Source organism: Panthera onca, chromosome C1 (assembly GCF_046562875.1).
Source record: "Panthera onca isolate mPanOnc1 chromosome C1, mPanOnc1 haplotype 2, whole genome shotgun sequence".
NCBI classification, from domain to species: domain Eukaryota; kingdom Metazoa; phylum Chordata; class Mammalia; order Carnivora; family Felidae; genus Panthera; species Panthera onca.
This window is the reverse complement of record NC_138346.1, coordinates 201,259,501-201,280,167: the sequence shown is the minus strand read 5'-3', so window position 1 is coordinate 201,280,167 and position 20,667 is coordinate 201,259,501. Positions and strand designations below refer to the sequence as shown.

Here is a 20,667-nt window from a genome sequence, read left to right as displayed (position 1 = left end):
CTGTGTAACTAGGAAAATCTTCCTAGGCTCTGACGAGGCTGAGGATGGTTTATAAACAGGAGGGGTCTGCGGCTGTGAGTATGGGTGTGAACATCCAAGATAGGCCTCTAGGAGGTCATTTCGTCCACCCTCCCCTTCCTTTGTCATAGAGAAAAGCAACACAGTATAATAGTTAAGAGGGCTGATAGAGAGGCACCTGGCTGGCTTAATCACTGGAGTGTGCAACTCTTGATCTTGGGGTTGTGGGTTCGAGCCCCATATTGGGTGTAGAGCATACTTGAAATCTTAAAAAAAAAAAAAAAAGAGTGCTCTAGAGTCAGCCTAGATCAACTTAAAGTGATTTCACCTTTCTGGGGCTCCGTTTCTTCGTCTAGAAAATGGGAATTATAAGAACTATCTTCTAGAGGAATGTGGGGAGTAGAGGTAATGTGAATAAAGAACCTGGCACAGTGCCCAGAACCCAGGAGGCTCACGAGTGGAAGTAACCAGTATCTTTCATCTTTAAAATGTTGATATAAGGCTCATTTTGTTCCGGGCACTGTTCTGAGCACCTTACACATTTTAGTTTATTTGTTTTATTCTTTTAAGCAGGTTCCACGCCCAATGTGGGGCTTGAACTCACACCCCTGAGATCCCATGATCTACCAACTGAGCCAGCCAGGTGCCCCTTCAGTTGATTTATTCAAGCTTCATAAGAGCCCTAAGAGATGGGTACTACTTTTGATCCCATTTTACAGATGAAACCGAGGCACAGAGAGGTTAAGTAGTTACCCAAGGTTACACAGCTGGTTAGTGACAGATCTGGGATTTTAATGCAGGGAGTCTAGCTTAAGTCTGAGCTATTGATGCTGATGCTCTTTGTCAGCAAGTGCTTCTTCCCTGTTCTAAAAAGTTCCCTTTCCTGCCCCGTCCAGGTTGTAAAACACTCTGCCTTTTTTTTTTTTTTTTTTTTTTTTGGCCCAGCAATTAGAAAGGGACCTCCAGAAGTCACTGCATCTGATGCCTCGTTTGGGGACAGAAATGCCCCCATTCACCTTGTCCAGGGTCTCCCATCCCTTCCAGCCAGGAAGTCCTTCCTGTTGTCCAACCTGAATTTGGGCCGAGGCAACAGTTCCCAGGAAGGAACCCAATGGATACTTGTCAGGGGGACCTCAAGGAGGCACAGTGGAGGAGGGAGGGATCTTGACCCTGGGCTCTGAGAGTGGAATTGGGAGCTTCTGGGCACTTGAGGGGGTCAGAGCTCCGGGGCAGGCCTCCTCGTTCGCTGCTCTCCATACGGCCTTGTTTTCTCCACCCCTTCCTCCAAGACTGCATGCTTTTACCAAGCCTCAGGTCCCTCACCAAGGCCCCCTCCCAAGCTTATGCATGCTTCACCCAGGCCTGCCATGTTCCTGAGGGGCCCTCCTTCTCCGTCCTTATCCCCTTTGCTAGGATCTTGGTGTCTGACAGCATTGCCCGATCCCTCGATTCTGCGACTCCATTCCGTCCCGGCTCCCCTACCCCCGGCAATCCCCGTGGCCTCTTCTCCCTCTTACGCCATCATGGTGGGGCTCCTCGAAGGGTTGGCACCAGACCCCAGGGCTTGGGCATCTCAATCACACCATGGCCTCGGCATGTCCCAATCCTACACCTTCCCTTCCCAGTTTGGCCCCCAACGAAGCCGAGGACGCAAACCAGAAAGAAATTGGGAGTCCCTCCAGACTTGCCCCCTTTTTCCTCCCTTCACATTCTAGTCTGGCCATCTAGCAGTTAGTGAGTGCTTTCTGCGTACTAGGCTGAGTAACACTCAGAGCTGGGGCTGAGCAAAGTGGGTTCCTGGACGTACATAACCCCCGCCTTAAGTTCCAACAAATATGGGAAATCGCAAAGAGCTTTGTAAGAGGTCTGGACTTTGCACAGTTAAGCTGGGGTCAGGAGAGCCCCTCTGGGGGGGTTGCTGCTCATGGATGCCAGGGGTACCACCCAGACCCCCTTCAGGCCTGGGCACTCATTCCCCCAGAATGCTTCAAGGAACCAGAGCCCAGACGTGACCCTGAGACAGCCATCCAGCCATGAGCAAGTCTCTGCCTGGGACCCACCGGAGATTCTCCGGGAGGTCAGACTTCCTGTCCTTCTTCTCTCCATTCCCAGAGCCGCCACCTAAGCCTAGCATCATCTCATGCCTGAATCACCAAAGCGTCCAAAGTGGTTCCCCTCCTCTCTTGCCTCTGCTTCTCTACAGGGCAGTCAGAGGGTCTCCAGGAGACTCAAAGCTGACCCAGCCACTCCATGGCTTCGGGCTCCCTCCCTGCCGCTGCCCTTTGTCATTTCTAGGACAAACTGAGCTCCTGACTCACCTCCATTGATCCCCACCCCCCCTCACTCTCCTGTCAGCTGCTCCATTGTTGGGACACTGTGGCCTCTCAGCTTTCACATAGACTGTTCCCTCCGCCCGAGTGCTCTGTTCCACACTTCAGATTTCCGCCCAAATGTCCTTCTGTCAGGGACAAGGTCCCTTTCTCCAGGGACAGCCTACGACTGGTCAACAGGGAGGTTCAAAGGCTTGGCCACCCTGCCTCAGTTTGGATTAATTCTAAAGGGCTGTCCCAGGTCCTAAGGGAACAATTTCTGATACCCTGCCGCAATGAGTTGAGACCTCCTGTCCCCTCATCTGTAAGACTGCCTGTATTTTTCATTCCCTTATTCCACTTCCTAATTGTCTTCACTCTCTTAAACTTTTTTTTTTTAATGTTTATTTTCAAGAGAGAGACAGAGCACAAGTGGGGGAGGGGCAGACAGAGGGAGACACAGAATCCGACGTAGGCTCCAGGCTCCGAGCTATCAGCATAGAGCCCGATGCAGGGCTCGAACCCACGTACTGTGAGATCGTGACCTGAGCCGAAGTCAGATGCTTAACCGACTGAGTCACCAGGGTGCCCCTGTGTTCACTCTTTTGTTCGGTGCCTCGCATGTACCAGGCCTGCTCTGGATGGAGAGACTGGTGATTACATATACATAACACTTAAGCGGTGCTGATCTGTATTCTGGAAGAAAGCGAAGGACAAAGGATGGAAGGAAGGAAGGTGCTATCTGTTCAGAGAGCTGTATGAAGTGGGAGAGGAAGCCACAGAAAAGTCTGTGTGTGGAACATTCCAGGCAGAGGGAACAGCAAGGGCAAGGGGCCTTGAGGCCCATGGATTTGAGAAACAAGGGGACTAGTATGTCCAGAATGGAAAGAGCGAGGGCCAGAGCGACAGGAGATGAGTCAGGAGACGTTAACAGGATGCCGGTCACACAGGGCCTTGTAAGGGACAGGACGGAGTTTGGATTTTATTTCAAGTGAAAAGCTGATGGGAGGCTCAGGAGAGCATTCAGGAGGCTTCCGGCACTGTCTGGAAGCTGGAGGCCTCATTTGCAGGGTAGGGCAACAATCCTGATAAGAGATGGTTCTGGCATGGGCTGGGCCTAGAGAGCTCACAGGAAGTGCCCGTGGGTTGCCTCACATGAGAGAGAGAGGGCAACGCCTGTGCATCGAACCCCTGGTTTTTATGTGATTATTTGATTACTTTCTATCTTTTTGAATCCAGGAGAACAGGGACCTTATCTGGTCTGTTTTGTTTACTGCACTTCACCTTGTATCCAATACAGTGTAAATGCTTCGCAAACGTTTGTCAAATGACTTAATGATAAAGATACGGCATTTGCTAGGACTTGAACCCTGGTCTCTCGGCTCCGTGCCCGGTGCCTTTTCTCTCTCGCCAGATTTTTGGCGAGCACCAAAGGAGATAGGAGCTGTGCAAGGGCTTTGCAAGTGGCGAAGCAGAGCCCCCAGGCTGGTGGCTCTGGGGTCATTACCAACTGTAGCTCCACGGACTCAACTCAGAGCAGGCACAGACCCGAAGCCTGCTCTGCCGGCAAGGCGGGCGTGCTGCTAAGCCGGCCTGGCACAGCCCCCCACCCTGGGGAGAGACCCTCCCCCTCCTCACAGCCCAGCCCCTGGAGCCCAAGCTCAGAACAGTTCTGCCCAAAGAGTGGGCACAGGTGCCCAAGGCAGGGAACAGTATACTCTGCCCTTCAGACCCCAGGGGCCTGAGCCAGTCCCCCACCCCTCAGATGTGAAGCAGGTATGAAGAAAACACAGGACTCTACACAGGTTTCCTCCCTGTCCTGGCAGGACCCCCCCCTCCCTCCACCCCCCCCCCCCAACCCTCACTCCAGAGCTCTCCTTCCCCTGGGCCAGCTTGGGTGGGAGGAGTCAGCTGAATGTGCTGATTCTTTCACCCCACCTCACTGGTGCCCTTGGGCAGGTGCCTGCCCTGTCCTGAAATTCAGGGTCTCCCCTGAGGCAACGGGGACGAGCGCTATCCTTGGCCACTGCTGTGCAGCTTTGCTGAGACTGAATCAGGGCCCCTTGTAATTCTCTCTCCTGGCCGCCTATATTGTTCTCACCTAGCCCTTAACCCAGTTTCTACCTATATGTTCATTTGTGCGATCTGCTTCTTGATGTCCGCTCTCTGGGACCATGCCTGCCTCATTCACCAGGAGACACCCAGGAGCCAGCCCTGGGCTGGTTTATGCAGGAGGCACTCAGTAAAGGTTGAATGAGCGGATGAAAGCACTTTGTAAACTACAAAGCAGGAGTGATGGGAAAGGGTGGACTGTGATTGTTGTACAATGACTGTTGTCCACACGGGCAGGGGAAGCAACCCAGCAGGAGGCTACCAGCACGTGGCTACGGCTGGGTGGGGTATGGACTGAGCAGCCCTACTCCCCACCCACCCCACCTCTAAACCCCAGCACTTGGTATGATTGAAAACAGCAGTAATAACAGCCTTTTCGTCCGTGTTCCCTCACTGAATCTGCACAACAAGGTCTCGGGGTGAGTACTATCATTAGTCCCATTGTAAAGATTTGGAAACCGAGGCTCAGGGAAATTTAAGGAATTTACCCAAGGTAAATAAATGGTGGGGCTGGGATTCAAGGTTCAAACCCAGGTCTGTCTGAGGTCCGGTCCACCAGAGGGTTAGCGGCGACACCCTTCTGCTCCTCTCCTCACCTTTAAACTTCCAAGCCTTCCCCATCCCCACCTTGCCTCCTCCAGACTCTGCTCTGTCCTCAGTCACTTTGAGCAGGCACCTCTCAGAGCCTCAGTGTTTCCGCCTGTAAAATGGACACACTAATCCCTGCCCATTTTGTAGTGAAGGTCCATGAGGATAGGGACGCTGTCTGTAAAATGTCAAGAGCTAGGCGAGTTGGGGCAGCTGTAGAAGACAGTGCAGGGACCTGTCTGAGGCCACCCTGAGGTGGTCTCTGTCTCCCAGCCCTGGGTTCTGGCTGGGCACTGCGGGTGAATGATGAGCGCGTGTAGGTGAGGGTGTGGCTGAGTGAGGCAGCAGACCTGCCTCCAGGGAACTCTTGAGGGTCAAGAAAAGGCCCCCCACTGTTTCCAATTTGAGGCTTCCAGTTGATTAAATAAAAAGTAAGAAGAGCTGCATAATATGTGGTATATTTTAAATGTTTACATTTAACAAATGAGTGCTTTTAACACACAAAATACAATGCAATATAATTGTGCTATTCACAGGATAATTACAGGATTTATAGAAAATATTAATTCATAGCGCACTGCGGGAGGTGTGGCTGGGTAATGAGACACAAGTTTAGAGTTGCCTAATGAGCGGGTCTGTGCTTTTCTCCCGTCGTGTACCTCTGTCGCTACATGTTAGACGCTCATTTGGGCTTCCCAGTGCTCTAGACGGCCCTACTCCATCCGGCCCCTACCTCTGCCCCCTCAGTCCCCTCTCTGGTTTCTTTACTGCTCCTTGAACCACAGCAGGCACGATGTTGCCCCAGGGCATTTGCACTTGCTTTCCCCTCAGCCCCGGACCCTCCTCCCTTAGATATCCTCATGGCTTCCTCCCATACCACATCTTCTGGTCTCTATTTGAAGGTCTCTTCTCTGGAGGCTCTCCGGCACCATTCTATTTAAAATTGCCAACCACCCCCACAGTCCCTATTCCCCTTCCTGTGTTTATTTTTCTCCCTAGAAGAAATTTTCAACACCACCACGCACACACACTACATTGGCTTACCGTCTGCTGCTTTGCCAGGGTTTCTAATAGCTGGAACATAGAAGGTGCTTAATAAACAAGAATGGATTATTGGCTCCTCCGAGGGTCTCTATCCCGTGCCCTCTCTGTGAGGCCCGGCCTGGTTCCTCCTCGACCTGGTGCCCGTGCATTCATCACAGGGCGGACCTGCTGTCTCGTGGGGTTGGGTGCTCGGGCCCAGGGACCTCCTTGTGCTGCCACCTCTGAGGCGCTGATTTAAAGCAGAAGGCGCTGTGCTTCCCCCCTCCAGCGCTGAGTCTCAGGCTACTTCCTGGTGGCCTCTGGAGCTCAGCTACTGCCCGCCCCGCCCCAGGCCATGCCCCTGAAGTGCATCTGGGGTTGTGGGGCAAGCCATTGGGGGACCTAAGCTTCCCTTCTGTGTGCCAGCCCTGTGTCTCATTTCATCCTCGCCTCGTTCCCATTTTGGGGAGGAGGAATATGAGGCCGAGTGGAGGGAGGGATTTGTCTGAAGTGGCTAGCTGGGTGAATTCCCCGCTGGCCTCTCCCCTTCCCCTGACGGTCCTCCTGGAGGCTTGAAGTTCACAGTGTGCACAGGGCAAGCAGGCTCCGGGCAGGCGGGCTCTCCTCTCCAGGCACTTGCTCGCCCTGTGGTCTCTACCTGTAGCGCCTTTTCCCTTCCTTCCTGTGTGAGTCTCAGCTCTGCTGCCTCGTCCTCGGGGCTCAGGGCAGGGCTACGTTAGGAGCCTTTTCTGGGCTCCTGAAGCTCCCTCTGGGAAAGCACTGAGGGAAGGTGGGGATTGGGGGGGGGGGGGGGAGGAGGGGGAGGGGTGGGGACAGGAACCACACCTGCCCTTTACCAATCTGCCTTCCACACTAGACTGTCAGTGCCTTGACGGCAGAGACTAGTTGGTGGGTTTTGTTTTCTTTTTAGCTCTTCTAGTTCTTTTACGTTTTTAAAAGATTTTATTTTTGAGTCATCTCTACCCCCAGTGTGGGGCTCGAACTCATGACCCCAAGATCAAGAGTCGCATGCTCTTCTCACCAAGCCAGCCAGGTGCCCCTAGTTGTTTTTTTTTGTTTTGTTTTGTTTTGTTTTAATTGTACTCATTCACTGATTTGTTAGGCCATTCACAAATGTTAATGGAGCACCGACTCTGTGTTCTGCGATCAATCCGGAGTTTTAGAGATGCAGCAGCAAGGAAAACAGACTATAGGTCCCTACGTCTCAGGAAGCCCACAGTTTCGGTGGGAGATGGACACTTAAGACGGAAATCAGACCATACAGTGATAAGTGCCATGGAGGGGGTTAATAGGGACCGAGGGGGTTACTGGACCCCGGTAACTGCACCCAGTGCAGGGTCTGGCACAGAGTCAGCACCAAAAACGTATTTGAATTAGAGCTAAAGGACCGCAAAGCCAACTGTCTCCTAAGCAGCAGGATCAAATGCCTCACTGTCCCCTCTCCTGTACAGAGAGGAGCTCTTCTAGCCCACTTCCTTCGCTGTACAGCCTTGGGAAACCTCCTTTTCCTCTCTGTGCCTCGGTTTCATCGTCTGTAAAATGGTAGTAGTATTACCTGCCTTTTTTGTTCCAAGAATTAAACGTGCTAAAGTCCTGAAAGGGGCTGAACACGGAAACTGGAATATATTCAGTGCTCAATAAATGGAAGGGAGAAGGTGAGGATGAAGAGGGTGGGGACCAGGAAAGTTGGAGGAGTGTTGGCCTGGTTCCCGTTGCTCTTGGGCCTCTGGGCTCTGCTCAGCCGGGATGGGCAGTTTCAGAAATGGCCACGAGATGGCGCCCGAACCCCAGGAATTCAGAAGTCTGCTTTCTCAGCCGATGATGCTGTTTAGGGAAGGAGGGGCCAGAGAAGCAGGTGCGTTCCTGGGGCTGGGGCCGGGGCCGGGGCCGGGACTTGTGGCTTCTTGAAATCCAGCCTCTTCCAGCCATTCTCTCCCTTCAGTTATTCCCTTGGGGTTCCTGTTCGTGTTCAGGTCTCCAGCCTTCCCTTTGCCCTCAACCCCCCAGCATTGGAGTGCAAGGCTTCTGCTGAGTATAGATCCTGCTGCTTGTCCGCCGGCTGTGGGCACCCTGGCCCCTTCTCATTTATGAACCGGGTGGCAGTACATCACTGGACACTTTCTGTGGGCCTTGCAGGGTGGAGAGCCAGAGGAAATGACCCTGTTCCTGTTCATACTATCCTGGGGGGTGGAGTGGGAGGTGGCGATAGAAATTAAAAGAAGAAAATGGAAACTATGCAGCAGTTACTTGACATCCTTCCCATCAGCACATAGGAAATATCCTCATTTCGCAGATGCAAAAACTGAGGCTCAGAGGCCACGTGAATGAATTGCCCTTCCCATACACCAGGCTCCTTCACCAGCAGTGAGGTGTGGTCCAAACCAAGTATATTCATAAATTCACTCAACAGCATCTACTGAGCTCTGCAGATCCAGCAAGAATCAGACCTGGCCCCTGCCCTCGGGAGCTGGCAGTCTGGAGGGAGACGCTGGCAGAGAAGCACACAAGGGCAGCTTGTCCTCGAAGTCTGTTCTGGGCACAGTGGCGACCCAGAGGATCCAGCTGCTGGTGCCACCTGAACAGATTGGGGGGCAGGAGGGATGGTTGGTGCGAGAGACTTTGTAGATTCCTTGGGGACCAGCGATCTGCTCAGATATAATTCTCAGAAAGGTAAAATCATGAGTCTCTACAATAAAAACAAGTGAACACGTGTCAGAGGTTTTCTTTAGCTCATTAACTGACAAGAAACAAGCAAAATGTTAAGACAAGCTCGAATGAGGATTCGATTTCAGGTACTTACCTTTTCTACCGGGCAAAACTTCTGTGTGCTGTGAACAGGACTCATTTGCTTGCTGTGGGAAGCAATCATTTCCATGATTATCAGTTTCCTACAAATTGTCTCTATCCCTACAGAGTTATAAAGTCAATCAAATAATCAATAATATCACACAACCCTAAAGAATCAGATGATTGTCAGAGGACCTGTAGCCGACCCCCAGACCTTCTCTCAAAGGACACGCAAGAATCTCTCATGCCTTTTCCAAGCCTTTGATATGTTTTCTTGACTGACCCTCGGGAAGATCAGGATAAATTAGGGAGCAGCTGTTCCTGGGGAGACGCTGGTCCCACCCTCCACCATTCCCTTCCTCACCCAGGTGACAGACTTCCCCGCCTAGCAGGAGCTGGTCACTGTCAGTTCCCACCAGCAGGTGGCGCTGAGGTGAATTCTCAGCAGCACCATAGGGAATTCTGGAGCTGGGAACTGAGGGGCGGCTCCCAATTTTCCACCATTACTGGTCTTCACGCTTCAGGATTTCAGGATTTCAGAGGGCCATTTCCACCTGGGGTTGTTGGTTTAGTCATTCACTGATTCAGTCTTTTTTTTTTTTTTTTTTTTTTTTTCATTTGACAAACATGTGCCCAGGCCCACAGGTCACGTTCCTGAGTTCTCCAGACAGAAACTTACATGCCGCAAACAATCAGTCCTTGTCTTCGCTTGCCTGGCTTTGCTGCCAGGATTTGGAGCCACCTGCAATTCTGAAATCTCACCCCACCCCATTCCTGCCCTGGCTACCCGTGTGCTCACTCCCCCTGGAAAATTCACCTCATCAGAGGTTGAATAAAAGGCTTTACTTCTATAATCTCCTTTTAAGATCTTATTATTCCCATTTTCCAAGGAGAGAGCAGACTCCTCCTCTTCTGGCTCTGGCTGTGTGGCAAGGCTGTGCCTCCATCCCTCAAGGCCCACGGATGGCTGAGATGCCACCTCATTTCCCTGGCCTTCCTTAAAATTTTAAACTTTTTTTTTTTTTTTTTTGCAAGCAGGGGAGAGGGAAAGAGGGAGAGAGAATCCTAAGCAGGCTCCACACTCAGCATGGAGCTGGACACGGGGCTAGATCTCATGACCCTGGGATCATGACCTGAGCCCAAATCAAAAGTCAGATGCTCAACCGACTGAGCCACCCAGGCAGGTGCCCCTCCCTGGCCTTCCTATAAGATCATACTCACAGAGGCCTGCAGCATAAAAGGTACCTCTCTAGCCCTTCTCCTGGGTCTCAAAACTTCTTCAGAATGTAGTGACAATGACTACAAACTCAGTGCCACACGACTCAGCAGACAAGGAACTCTGGAGTGACCTGACTTCCCTCCTCAGCTGAGACCTCTGCATTGTAAAGGGGCAGTCAGCACAGGGTGGAGGGTGGGCGGGCAGGGTCCTAAAGGCCGTGAGATCGCGAATGAGGTCTGTGCTGGGGCATAAGAGTGGTGGTGGGGCTGTGGCATGGGGCCACCAGAGGGCGCATCTGTCCTACTGGGGCCTCAGCCATGGTTCCCAAGAGGGTCCTACCCTAGCCCCTTGGCCCTTCCCTGTATGCTGGGTCCAGGCTTGTGGGAGAAAACCTTCCTCCTGGGGAGTGAGTTAGGGTAGGGGCCCCCACATCAAGACTGTGACATCAGCAGGACAGAGGTCACCAAATGCTGTTGTCAGGTCCCTCAGGAGTTTCCCGGAAGAAGAATCTTTGGGAGAAAAGAGTGGAACGACCTGGGAGTGGATCCTGGGGGGAAAGGCGCTGGTGTCTGAGTACCTTGGGGCTGCAGGCAGTGAGATATGGTGGGCATCAAGTAGAGATGGGATGGAGAGGAGAAGGCAGGAAAGGGAGGAAAAATCAGGAAACCCTCGGGGGCCTACCTTTCCCAGAGGGAAGTGGACAAGCCCAGACAGGCCATGAGAAGTCCCTGAGCTGTTAGCCCAACCTTGAGTCTCCCTGTCTTTCCCGGGGAAGCACACAGGCTGACTCAGCATCCCAGGGGGGCAGCTTGGATCAATGGTCTGGACAGCTTTGCTCTAACAAATCGGGACGTCCCTGAGTTGTTCCTTCAGGACAGATCCCTGGGTGTTTTGTGCAGGCCGTATTTCATTTCCTCAGGTCCGCTCTGAGAAACTGTTGGAACTTGTGGTTTGGGAGAGGCTGTGCGGGTGAGAACGGCCCCCCTCAGTGGTCTAGACCAGATTTTCTGGTTTCTTCTTTTACCAAGCAAAACAGGATGGCGTCCACTGGACTGGTAGACACAGGAGAAGAGGTGGGTCTCTCACTATCCCGAGGAGGGGCACTCAGCAATCCCGATATTTTCTGTTAAACTTATTTTGTCTGTCATGGTGATGAAGCCAGACATACCCTAAAAGAACACGGGCGTTAGCAGCTATTTCCAATGGTCTGGGCTCCATTCCCTCAATTGCCAAAGGGGTTTCCCTTCCCCTTCTCCCTGATATAGAAGTCAGGGAATCCCCATGGCTGCCTTTGGTGCCCGAGGTCCCCTTGATGCAAGTTTTATCCCGTAGTCCCCTTTGTGACGTTTTCTGGAAAGTTCCGAGCCAGCACATACTCATCCTCCATTATTAGTCGTCTATTGCTAGATCGCCCCCAGACTTAGCAGCTGAAAACAACAGACATTTATTGTCTCACGGATTCTGTGGGGGCTCTGACCCAGGGTCTCGCATGAAGTTGTGGTCAAGATGCCCGTTGGGATTGCAGGCGCTTGAAGGCTTGCCTGGGAGGTGGCTCACTCACCTGGTTGACAAGCGGGTGCTGATGCTTGGCAGGTGACCTGAGTTCCTCACCTCGTGGGCCTCTCTGTAGGGCTGGTGACTGGCTTCCCCACAGTGAGTGATCCAGAAGAGAAGGCTGAAGCTATGAGGTCTTTTATGACATAGCCTCAAGAACCACATGCCATATCCTACTGGTTGCCCAGGTCAGCCCTAGTTAACATGGGAGGAGACTACACCGGGACCTGACCACCAGGGGCAGGGATTGCAGGGGGCTGTCTCACCTACCACACCAGCCTTCAGGTAAATTTCCAGAAACAGGAATCTCATTCACTGAAGCTTCCCTGCCTCCCAGAACTATGGGAGTGATCTTGAACATCTCTTTGATCCCCTAACGGGCTCTGTCCAATGAGGAATGAGGGTGATGCCCCGTGCAGGCCCCCGCCAGCCTCCCCTTAGCTCGCTTCTTCCTATGCCCCTCACTGATGAGCTTCTGGCATCTCAGGGGCGAGTGCCAGCTGCAGCACAAAGTGTCTCTCCCAGGCTGCCACAGGCTGCCACAGCTCTTTCAACAAACGACAGCTTCAGCCTTGGCATCTCATGGTTTCTTTAGGAAACTGACCAGATGGGCCCATTTCTTAGGGACGGCCCAATTTGGAATCACAGGGACAACCTTCGACACACTAACTCCGATCCCAACTCCCTCGGCCAGTCTGTAGTAGTGAAGGTGCTTTTGGAGGCCAGGGGCAGAAGCCAATTCAACCAAAGGTGGAATTCAGTAGGAGGATGCCAGAGTGTGTCACAAGATGGAGGGAAGCTGAAGAGCCAGGATCCAGGAAGGGCAGGGACCGGGCAATCCTGAAGGTCAGCAGCAGGGCTCTGTGGCCAGTTGCCGTGGAAAACAGCCATCAAGGGACACAGTATCAAAGACCCCTTACCTCTGTCTGATTTCCTGGCAGAGAAAATGGATTAATCCAGCCTGAGTCAGGTGGCCAGCCCAGTCCAATCAGCAGTGGCCAGGGAAGGGGTGGAGTCCCTTTGATGGGGGCAGGTTCCTAGAACCGGTAATATTGCTGAGAGCTGAGACCTACGAAGAGATATCTGAACTCAGGGCAGAGGCTGGTTCTGTGTGGAAATAAAGTATCCCAACTATTGGAAAGCTCCCAAGTCACACTGTATTCCTTTCCCTTTTCTAGAAGCTTCCTGGGACTCCGAGAGCCATTCACTTATTCAAGACGTTTCCCTCTTGCTTGTTCTTCCCCTCTGAATATCCTGCCTGGAAGCTGGCACCAGCTTATGGGCTATAAAGTCACTTCAGAATGTGGTTCAGAGATCATCTCTTTCAGAATCAGAACCTGGGAAGCTTGTTAAAAATCCAGGTTCTAAGGATTGGGCCTCAGAATCTGTATTTAAGCCCACTCTGCAGGGTGAGAAGCACCACCTTAGAGTGTTTGGGACATAGCCTTGTCCCAGCTCCCCTGAGCCCCATTCCCTGGCCATCTCCTTGATCTTGTCAGGCACTCTCCCATGACTCTTCTGTGACCTCTCCTAGCAGAGGCAGGTTCCCTTCCCCCACCCCCCACATATACCTCTTATTCTGACCCTACTCCTGACAACATCTTTTCTTCTTTTCCTGCCTTCATTTGCCTTCTGTTCTGATTCTCTCCAATACTCATTTTTTTTTTTCAACGTTTTTTTTTTTTATTTATTTTTGGGACAGAGAGAGGCAGAGCATGAACGGGGGAGGGGCAGAGAGAGAGAGAGACACAGAATCGGAAACAGGCTCCAGGCTCCGAGCCGTCAGCCCAGAGCCTGACGCGGGGCTCGAACTCACGGACCGCGAGATCGTGACCTGGCTGAAGTCGGACGCTCAACCGACTGCGCCACCCAGGCGCCCCTCCAATACTCATTTTTTAAAAAAATCTTTGTTTATTATTTTGAGAGAGAGACACACACAGCACAAGTGGGGGAGGGGCAGAGAGGGGGAGACACAGAATCTGAAGCAGGCTCCAGGCTCTGAGCTGTTAGCACAGAGCCCGACGCAGGGCTCGAACCCACAGGCCGTGGACTGCAAGATCATGACCTGAGCTGAAGTCAGACGCTCAACCGACTGAGCCACCCAGGCATCCCTCTTATTTTAAATGAGAGTACTCATTTTAAATTTTATTTCATCATTTAAAAATCTTTTGTATTTACATCCACAATCTGAAACCCTTGTTTGGAGCTAGGTGATGAAGAACCAAATAAAGGCATGAATTTTAATGGTCCCAATTCCTCAGGGGTTATTAGTCCCTGTGCAGATGGGCCTAATGAGTACTGTACTAGGATTTCTAATTACCCATAATAAGCTTCCAAAATTCATGGGGTGAGGTTGATTGTTATCCAAATGGCCCAATGATTCAAGCCTCGTAGCATCTACACCCTTGTGTAGGCCCCTCCCATGCGGATTCTGGGGTTGGCCATGTGACTCACTTTGGCCAGTGAAGTGTCAACCAAGAGAAACAGGGGCCTGATGAGTGGTTGTGCTTTGGGGCTTTCTCTCAGAATGCTCATGGAAGCACTCTGTGAGGAAACCCAGCCTGGGCTCTCTTCCTTCAGGATGAAAGAACACATGGAGAGTGAGTCCAGCCATCCCCAGTGTCCCAGCTGAACCCAGCCCTCACCCATTCCTCCAACTGAATGAGGCTTGACAAGCAAGCAAGCCCCAGAAAAACCAGCAGAAGAATGCAGCCACATACAGAATCCTGGGAAATAATAAATCATTGTTTTTAAAAAAATTTTTTTATGTTTGAGAGAGAGCGAGTGAGGGAGGGGCAGAGAGAGAGTGAGACGCAGAATCTAAAGCCGGCTCCAGGCTCCGAGCTGTCAGCACAGAGACTGACGTGGGGCTCAAACCCACGAACCGTGCGATCATGACCTGCGCTGGAACTGGAAGCTTAGCCGACTGAGCCACCCAAGTGCCCCAATAAATCATTGTTTTAAGTCGTAAACAATTTGGTGGTTTGTTATGCAGCAACAGCTAACTGATACATAGAGTCACAGTAATATTCACAGAACAGCATTTCTGTGCTATTGTTTCCACTTGATATTCTAGAGTCTCATATAGATGGGCTGTAGTGACACAATCCAAAAATACAGCGGCTTAAACAAAATTGTTTATTTTTCTTGCATATAAGAGGTCCGAAGTAGGTGGTTCCAGGCTGGTGGGACAACTCTGCCCACCTTCAGAATGGCTCTTCTATTTCTGGATCCGCGGTGTCTGCTCTAGCTCTTGCTATCTTCCCACCAGCAAGAAGAGATAAGAATGAGGAAGGGCACGCCCAATTCTTTTAAGGGCAAAACCCTAAAAGTGGCACGCATCACTTCTATTCATATTCCTTTGGCTAAAACTTGGGCATCTGGCCTCATTTAGTTGCAAAGGAGCCTGGGAAATGTAGTTTCTAGCCAAGTAGCATGTACCCCATTGAACTATGGCAGTCTTATCAAAGAAAGAAGGAGAAAGGAAATATTTGAGAATGACTAGCAGTCAATGTCACGGTCTCCCTGCAAGGTAAATATTGCCCTCAATAAATATGAGTGTCTCTCAGACCAGGTGGTTTTCTCATTGTAAATCAATAATGGCATCGAGCTTTTATATATGAATTGACTAGGATGCCTTAGGCTGCAAGTAACAATACTCAACTAAAAGTTGCCTGAAGAGTCGGGGATTTTATTGTCTTAAGAGGTCTTGAAGTCGGCCGTTTTGAATGAAGTCTCCTCTGTTCCTTCTGCCCTCCCATCGTCTGTGCTGGGGTCCTTCCTGCATGCCTGAAAGATGGTATAGTGGCTCCAAGCATCATATCCACAGATACGCAAAACAGCAACAATAGCTATCATCCACTGAGTGTCACCATGCGTCAGAACTCCACAGACACTTCAGGTGTGCTCACCCATTTGATCGTCACAGCAACCCCGTGGTTGGAACCATCGTGGTTTTCATTTTGCAGAGGAAGACCGTGAGGCAGAAGACGGAGGAACTCGTTCAAGACCGCGCAGCCGATCAGAGGCAGCGCCGTGCTTTTCCGCTGCCTCTGGAGCCCCCGTATTTATGGTTCATCTACTAGCCGCTCTGCCAGACAGCAGCCTAGGAAAGGAAAGCTGGGGCAGGGCTTGCCTTAAAAGGGCGCGTTCTGCTTTCATTCGAGACGGCAATTCTTCCCGGAAGCCTCCAGCCCGCTTTCCCCTTCTGTCTCATTGGCCAGAACGGGGTCACTAACGCACCCCCACCCAATGACAGCAGAGGGGAGTGGGAACACGCACGGGCCAGTCCTCACCGCCCCCCCCCCCCCCCGCCCCCGGGGGTTGGGCACACTGCCCTCACCACCCCACCGAGCAGAATAGGCTTCTTTTGGCGAGGAAGCAAAGGGCGAGTGCCTGCCCCGGAGCAGAGCCCAGGCTTAGCTGGAGGCTCTCAGCTCCCTGGGATTGAAAGAAGGTTGGCTCCGACCCCATCCCTCACCCTCCGCGCGCGACTTCTGCAAAGTCTCAGGCTTCAATTGTGTGGCTCTGGCTTCCTGCTTCTGCTGAATTCTAGCAGCTGTTCCCTTTATTTCTGCCCTGGAATTGACTCAAACATAGGATGCGGCCCATTTCTTCTCCCGAGAAACCATGAATACCAGGCTGCTTTGTGAGCAGAATTTCACTGAAGATGTGTCGGTGTGAGGAAGTTACACAGCGCTGCTCAGCACCCGACTGAAAGTGGCACGGAGACGTTCCTGTTCTTCGGGGCTGTGGCCACCAGGCATTCCTCCCTCCTCCCTCTCCCTCTCTCCCTCCTCCCAGCCCCCACCCCTCCCTTCCACCCTGCCTCCATCGCAGCTCCTGCCACCACGATGCCCCAGGGGCTTCCGGGCCTCAGATCCTCACGTGACTCCAAACAGTTTGGGCCGTTGGGCCTCCAGCCCCGCCTTCTCTTCCCAACTGCTACCGGGCTGTCTCTGCCGGACCAGACCCAATAGAGGCCTCAGAACAAAGGGGCCTTTTTATTTAATGCAGCAGGATTTACTCTCTGGAGAAGGAAGCTGTGGTTGTAAATAACAATGGTCCCCTTCTGGGCTCCTCCAGGTGCATCGGAAATTCAAATTTCAGAATAAGCTGACAGCCAAGAGAGTCCTCCCCTGTGTCAGGACCTGCCCAAACACCCCCAAAGTTCACAGCGAAGGACACAGCCGCTTCTCCAGAGCCTGAGGAGGTCAAACCAACCTGCATTTGAAAGACACTGTCCTATAGTTTTCTAAAACACTGTCCTTCAAACTGGTGCCCCTGGATGCCTTCAGGGGTTCCTCTGCCTGGCCAGCAGGTTCTCTGCCTCTGAGGCTCAAAAGCTTCAGAGATTCCTTTTGGGAGCCTGTTGAGAGTGGTTTTGAGAGCTGAAGAAGAGGGGGAGGTCCCCCGCCCTTCTCGCGCAGAAGTGCCAGCATCCCCACCAATGTTTCCAGAACCATCTCCGGACCGGGATAGCTCAGAAGGAAAGCCCACTCCGCACTCCAGCTCACCAGAAGGCAGGGTCCCACCCTAGCCCCCATGCATCTGCACACAACCTCCCAGGGACGGACCCAGACCCAGGTCTTGTCTGTTGCCTGGGAAGCGCTGCCTTCCCCCAGGGGAAGCCTCGACCTCAATATCCTCACTCACGCTATCCCACATGCATTTTCGTGGCTCTCCTGGGGGCCTCTCCCGGGGACCTCTCCCCTCTACACAGGGGGATAGGGGACCTCTCCCCTCTACACAGGGGGATAGGGGTGGGGTTTGGCCACAGGCCTGAAGAAAGCAGGGGGGTAGAGGGAGCTTCAGAGTTCTGGTTGCCCCAGGGGCAGCTAGGAGGGAGGGGAGCATTGGAGAGGAGGAAAGGAGGGAGAGGAGCTGGCTGGAGTGACAGACCCTGGGAACGTGAGAACCGAGAACCGCAGGGTCAGGTGGCCTCAGGGCTTTTAAGAACACAATGTCTCTGGAGCCGCTCTCTGCTGTGTGCTGTGCCGTTAGTAAAAGTCACACGACAGCCTGTATCCAGGACGGCTCTGGGAGCCAGGGAAAATATTCTCATCCCTTGTCCCTTGTTTGGGTCAATTCCAGGGTAGAAATAAAGGCAACAGCTGCAAGAAGTCAGCAGAAACAGGACAGTGGCCATGAGAACATGAGCCCTGAGGACAGGCAGAAATCTCCAGGCGGTCTTTGGCTAGTCACGGGGTTTGCACACACCTGGCTCCATCTCCTGGGGCCGAGGCCGCAGTTGGAGACTGGGTTACATTTTGGGGGCAGACATTGATCCTTCTCTGTGCCGAGAGCGTCAGAATGTGGTCCCTGGACCAGGAGCATCTGGAAATTCGTGAGAACGTAGATTCCTGACCCCACCTCAGGCCCACCTAATCAAGCCCTGGGGTGGGGGTGGGGGGGGGGTGCGGCGCGGGGAGAGGGGGCCAAAAATCCGAGTTGTAACAAACCTCTGGGTGATTCTGACACATCTGGAGTTTGAGAAGCACGGGTCAAGGCTAACAACCCAATTTCGTTCAGGTGTTCTGTAACTGGGCACTCCCATTCCTCTCTGCCAGGTGTGGGACCCTGTTCTGCTCAGTGAGACAGAAGCGGGTTCTGGAAAAACCCCCGTCTCTCACAAAACAAGGAAGACATCTGAGGAGAGAGCTTGCTCTGGCCTTGTGCTTTTGGATGCTGTCAGAGGCCACGTGGGCAGAGGGCTTGAAAGTGGGGGCTCCGCAGACTGTTGGCGTGAGTGTCCTTGGGTAGAGGGCAAAGGGAAGGAAGGAGAATATAATATTGGTAGGGGTGCCTGGGTGGCTCAGTCGGTTGAGTGTCCGACATCGGCTCAGATTATGACCTCACGGTTCATGAGTTCGAGCCCCGCGTCGGGCTCTGTGCTGCCGGCTCAGAGCCTGGAGCCTGCTTTAGATTCTGTGTCCCCCTCTCTGTCCGCCCCACCCCTGCTGTGCTTTGTCTCTCAAAAATGAATAAACATTTAAAAAAAAAAAGTGATGGTAATTTCCGCCCACACTTACAAGGGTTTTCCACACACCAGGTACTGTTCTACGGACTTAGCACATTTCACCTCATAACAGTTCTAGGATGTAGGCTCTGTTATGCCCATTTTATAGGCAAGAAAACAGAGGCGCAGAGAGGTTTAAATCACTTGGATTCAGGATTCAGACTCAGGCCAGCGGATGCAGCCTTTGGAGACCTTGGCTTTTTACTAAGTACAACAGGAAGCTGTTGGAAGATTGTAAGCAGGGGTGGCAGTTCTGATTTGTCTTTCTTTTTTTTTTTTTTTTTAAGTTTATTTATTTATTTTGGGGGAGAGAGAGAGAGAGAGAGAGCACGAGCAGGGGAGGGGCAGAGAGAGAGGGGGAGAGAGAGAATCCCAAGCAAGCTCCACACTGTCAGCACAGAGTCCAATGCAGGGCTCAACCTCATGAACCGTGAGATCATGACCTGAGCAGAAATCAAGGGTCAGATGCTTAGCCTACTGAGCCACCCAGGTGCCCCTGTGATTTGCCTTTTAAAAGTCGTGGGGGAAAAAAAGTCACAGAAACACTTTGCTTATAAAATTTTCCAGGTGGCTGGGGACAAGCCAGCCACACTTGCCCCACCTGCTCTTCAGCCTCTCTCTTGTCTCTGAGACATCACCTTCCACCATCATTAGGGAAGCCAGAAGCTTGGGTGACTGTTTGGGACCAGGGTGACTCAGATGCTGACGGGTCCTGGGAGGACCACGGGTCCCAGTCACCCTGTGGGGAGGAAAACAAACAGCACCAGATCACCATGGTATTTGTTAAATACAAGAATGGAAAGACGATGTTTGGAGAGTGGGCTTGTGGGTGATTTTTTTTTTAATCTGAATTTTTACTCTTTCTACCAGTTGGCAATGTATCGCCTCTTATTTAAAAGCCAGTTTTATTGTGTATAAAAAGAAGGAAGAGGGGCCAGAACTCAGCCCTCTCTGGCTGGTTGGCTTCTACTGGTACCAGCTTCAGCTGGAATAGTCATAATGGTGGCTAACCCCGGGAGACTGTTGACAGTGTGCTGGCTCCTTTTCTCGGTGCTTTCTGTGACATGTATTAGCTCATTTAATCCTCGCTAGCTTGGCCAAGGTCACGAAGCAGAGGCGTGCCAAGCTAGGGTCCCGCCTCTCAACTATGTACTAGGCTGCTTTTCTAGAAATTTTTTCCAAGTGCCTGTGGATGAAAGCCTGTCCATCCCTTCCTCCCTCCGTAGTGAAAATGATCTCGATTCTGTGCTATGTAGGATTCCTCAGGTGGGGAGCTGGGGGAGAAAACAGAGAAGACAGCCAGGAGGATCCCACAGTTGTTCAAATCCCTGAAAGCCTACACAAAACTCATTCTTCCTGCAGGTGTCTGTCCACAGAACCATCAGCCTAGATCCCGGGCTCCAGAGATTTTCATGATCCGTGTGGGTAGAGAGGGGTGGCTATTTGAGGCTATCTGAAAATTACAATTAAAAATTTGTGGCTTCAAATCCCAGCTCTGCCACGTAGCGGGGGTGATAACTTTTTGGGTCTCAGTTCTTTCTTTGGTAACATTAAGATCTTGGCAGTTGTCAGCACCAAAAGGCATAATGTAAATAAAGCTCTTAGCATAGCACCTGGCACATGGTGAGCACTTATTCAATGATGGTTATTGTTATTAGTCAGCAAGAACCTACTGAGTACCTACTTTGTGCCCAGCGCTGTGCCCACAGCAAATTTCCCTGCAGGTGCCAGAGCCCAGCAATTGCCCCAGGTTCCAAATACCCACAGACATAACGTGTCAGCAGAAAGAAGAAGCCAGAGCTAGAAACCCCTAGCACGTCCACAGAGCATAAGATGGGGTTTGAGTGAAACCTCAGCCTTATAGAGCAGCCCTGCTGACCCCTGGTTTATAGACATCAGAATGGCATGTACACTTTCTTCCTGGCTGGCAGAGGTCTGACTTTTCAAGGTTGTGGGGGCAATGTACCCGGGTCGGGGGTGGGGGGGGGCAGGTTGTAACTTGTGTCTTGTCTCAACCA

The 20,667-nt window shown here is 52.0% G+C and overlaps 1 long non-coding RNA gene across 2 annotated transcripts; it reads right to left on the bottom strand.

The window, feature by feature from the left end:
- Positions 1 to 8,436: 8,436 nt before the first annotated feature.
- LOC132672640 (uncharacterized) lies at positions 8,437 to 11,715 on the bottom strand. Of its 2 annotated transcripts, XR_009607614.3 has the most exons (5): positions 11,639 to 11,715; positions 11,102 to 11,246; positions 10,080 to 10,233; positions 8,872 to 8,923; positions 8,437 to 8,757 (listed from the first exon to the last, which is right to left on the bottom strand). It is a non-coding gene; the product is annotated as an uncharacterized LOC132672640 (long non-coding RNA). The 2 variants fall into 2 exon arrangements; XR_009607613.3 differs by lacking the exon at positions 10,080 to 10,233.
- Positions 11,716 to 20,667: the final 8,952 nt, after the last annotated feature.